The 4,098-nt window shown below is 47.6% G+C and overlaps 1 pseudogene; it reads left to right on the top strand.

Moving 5' to 3' along the window:
• The first annotated feature begins 454 nt into the window (after window positions 1-454).
• Window positions 455-3,867, top strand: LOC147963912 (uncharacterized; annotated as a pseudogene).
• Window positions 3,868-4,098: the final 231 nt, after the last annotated feature.

Genomic DNA, 4,098 nt, shown 5'->3' with positions numbered 1-4,098 from the left:
TATTGTATTTTTGAGAACTTCCAAAAACTACTATGAATTATAGTATTCATGTCGGTCTTTTTTTTGTAGCGAGGCCTCATTCAGGATCGACCCGGAGGCGCAGCTGACATGATAGCGGCGTCATGGGTAGAGGAGAGTCAAAGATTGATGGGTTCGAGTAGGGGTTGTGGGATCGCAGGAGAAAACTCGGTTCCTAAAGAGGTTTAGAGGGATGGTTGGAGTGACGGCTGCACGACGACTGGCGTGGCTCAGGCAAGATAGAGTGGCATGGCGTCAGTGGTAGCACCGCCAGGGACTGAGATCCAGTGACTTCACTTGGTGAAGTCACGTTGCAACTTTAGGCTCTTCATCTCCATCCAAAACAGATCCAATGGTCCATATCACACAAAGGCAAAAGCCCTCAGCACTTAGCAGTTTTGGATAGTGCAGGCTGAAGAAAAGAGTTCGCGGGAATATGCTCCGCTCTCGCGTGCCGCGCCGGCATCTCGGACAGGGAGACGGCGCTGCTCCGCCGCATCAGAGAGGAAGGGGAATCGTACCACACCGCAACATCTGGGAGAGAGAGCAAGGGACTTGCGCCGGCCGCCGCATCGGAGAGGATCCGCGCGGCCGCGCCGGCCGCCGCATTGAAGAGGAAAAGGAGCCGCGCGGCCGCACCATCGCTGGAGGAGAGGGAGAGGCGGGCTGCCGCCGGAGGAGTGGGAAGGCCACGCGTGCCGCCGTCGCCGTCGGACCTCTGCCATCCCGCATCCAGTCGAGGTAATGTTTCCCCGATTCATACAGATACAGTAAGAGTTAGGTATGTACAGAGCAGTTCTTGTACAGCTTCAGTTTGAATTGCTTGGGTGCAGAATGGTAGTCAGTTTGGTTACTCATGATGCATGTACAATACAAATTGCTTGGAATAGTTTGCACGTACACTCTGATGAAATTTTGTCCTCTGATTTTAGACTTTCATTTGGAATTTCTGAAATTGAGTGCTCTCTGTTGTGCTATTTGACAGAATTCAGTGTTGTGCTTCACAATTGACTATTGTGAGATGGCAGCAATTGGCAAGGGAATACCTCAAGTTGGTATGAGATTCAGAAATGTGGATGAGGCTTGGGCATTTTGGGTTGCATATGGGGGTCACACAGGCTTTGATGTGAGAAGGAGATATGCAAACAAAAGAGTATAGGCCATTTGGTGTTTTTCTTGGGCTCAATCAGTTCAGAGAAACTACTATTTTCGGTGCTGCCTTGCTGTTTGATGAAACAAAGGACTCATTTATATGGCTATTTGAGACTTTTCTAGCTGCACATAATGGAAGACAACCTAGAACTATTTATACGGATCAAGATGCGGCAATGGGAAAAGCTATAGAGAAAGTATTCACGGAATCATATCACGGGTTGTGCACCTTTCACATTATGATGAATGCTGTCAAACATTTATCTCCAGTCAAGGGTGAAGAGAAAGATGTAGGAGAGGTCGAAGAGGAAGATGAAGGGGAGGTGGAAGAGGAATCTCATATTCTCTCTGATTTTAGTGCTTGTATGTTTGGCTATGAGGAAAAGGCAGCATTTCAAGAAGCATTTGACAACATGCGACATAAAGTGCATAAGCAAACTTGGTTAGATAGTATCTACAAAGTGAAAGAAAAATGGGCTGAATGTTATATGAGAAATGTCTTCAGTTTGGGAGTGAGAAGTACACAACTAAGTGAGAGTTTCAACAATGCGTTGAAGAACCATTTGAAATCTGATTTCCATATTGTCCGATTCTTGATGCATTTTGAGAGAACGGTTGAAGTAAAAAGAAGAAAGGAATTGGAATCTGAATATGAGGCAAGAAAAAAGTTGCCAAGAATAAAAATGTGCACTCCGATGTTGGTGCAAGCAAGCAAAGTGTACACTCCCACTATTTTTGAAGCTTTCCAAAGTGAATATGAAAGATCCATGGCTGCTTCCACTAGAGTGTTGGATGAAAATAACAAATTCGTTGTTGCTATTGGGAGGTTGCATGGTGATTTGACTTATGAGGAGGAGGAGGAGCGCATAGTGATTGGTGATCCTTTGAACCAAACAGCTTCATGTAGCTGTCAAATGTTCAAAAGGGCGGGAATATTGTGTGGAGATAGTTTGAAAGTTCTTGATTTGATGAATATAAAGACATTGCGAACACATTATGTCCTAAAGAGATGGACTAGAGAAGCATGCAATGGAAGTATACAAGATAGGCAAGGAAGGAAAAATGGTAGAAAATCCAAAATTGGAACCTCAACTTTGGTACAAAGATACGTCTCATAAATTTCATGATATGGCATATAAAATAGCCAACTCTCCTGAATGTGGTTTGTTGCTAGAAAATGCACTTGATTCTCTTTGGCCACAACTAGAGGATAAACTCAATGCATCAGCTACTAGTGCTACGAATGGATGTTCCATTGACCAAGAAAATGTTGATCCAAATGTGCAGCAAGCCAATGACTTTCTTAGTTCTGCAAAACTGAAGAAAAAGGAGGTTTCATCTAAAAATTTAAGGAGAAAGCAAACTTGGTTTGATAAGTTACGCAAGGGGCGAAAGCAACCTAAATCAGCGGCAACAACAAAAAAAGAAGCAAAGGTCAGCTGCAGTATGTATGTACTATCTGTTCTTATTCATTCCTAAACTAACAAAATGATTTTTCATTTACATTGGCAGCAACAACAACAAAAGAAAAAAGACAGTGTGCAGCCTCAAGTGCAAGTGGAGAATGATGGCACAAACAAAGGAGGGAGTCCCATGGGAGAAAGTGAGAAGCGTCAAGAATACAATGCAATCGACAGCTTTACCAAGCTTTCGACAACTTCACGAGTTGACGATGATATCTTCATGATGATCTGATCTAGTATGTTCAAAGTTGCTAGGTAGTATTTTGGACAGGGTTAACTATAGCATTTTGGGAATTAACCAGTCTTTTTTGGCCTAAGTGTACAAGTGAAATGGCCTGCTTTTGTGCACTTGAATGATTACTCGACATTGGCATTTCTTGCTGTAGCATTTGGATGTTCTATTATGCAGCCTTTCAATGTCAAATGCCACTCTATATCTGTTTCATGAGTATTGTCAGTCAAAAATATGTATGTGCATGTATGAACTTTTTAGTTCAGCTAAGTGGAAGGTACAGCCAAATGATAACCTTGCTTCATGTATGTTGAAACGCCTATAGACCTATAGTTTATATATTCAGAAATGAAGATTAGATAGTTGGCATGTAATCTGTTTTAACTGAATCCTACGATGAGTCTTCTGTCGCTGCTGGGCTGCAAAACTGACCAAGTGCTGAGGCTTTTGCCTTTGTGTGATATGGATTATTGGATCTGTTTTAGATGGAGATGAAGAGCCTAAAGTTGCAACGTAACTTCACCAAGTGAAGTCACTGATCTGAGTCCCACCGGCAGCTGTGGATGGCCGCAACAGATGATTAAGCTGACATTGTTTGGTGGCAACAATAGAAAGGGATCTGTACTCAGATCGCTTAGTATATGGTACCCGAAAAAAACCTTTCTCTCGCCTGGGCCGCTCCCGCGGGCGGCAGGACGAAAACCTAGCCGCCGCCCGCCAGCATCCCCTCCCCGCCGCCGCCGGAGGGCGCTGCCGGGCGAAGCCTGGCTGGCGTCTGCGGCGGCGGGGTTCCTCTCCCTCCTCCCTGGTGTCCTGTGGCGTGAGAGACAAAATCTGGCAAGGCGCCCGGTGCTCGCGCAGGGCGGCGCGGCGGCGACCCGGGCGGCTGTGCGACGGGCGCAGCTGTGCGGCGGAGCGGCGGCGGCTGCGTGGAGTTGGTGGCGGGGCGTGCTGGCGCGTCGGGGGCGGTGGGGTAGCAGGCTGCGGCGGTGGCTTCGTTAGATCCGGCGGGAGGCGACGAGGGCTGCGGCGGCGCGGGCTGGGGGGCTACCGGCTTGGCTGGGCCCGCCCTTGGCGTGGTGGGGCGTGGGCGGCTGACACGGCCACGGCTTCGCTGGTCGGACGGCAGGGACGTGCTTGGCGGCCTCCATTGGTGGCCTTGGGCGCGGATCTGTCGGGCTGTGTGTCTACTGGACCTTGGCAGGGCGTGCGTGCGCCTTGCCGTGGTTCGGG

The sequence above is a fragment of the Triticum urartu genome, chromosome 6A (genome assembly GCF_056163025.1).
Source record: "Triticum urartu cultivar PI428250 chromosome 6A, HENAU_Tu73, whole genome shotgun sequence".
NCBI lineage: Eukaryota > Viridiplantae > Streptophyta > Magnoliopsida > Poales > Poaceae > Triticum > Triticum urartu.
This window is presented reverse-complemented; position numbering and strand designations above follow the sequence as displayed.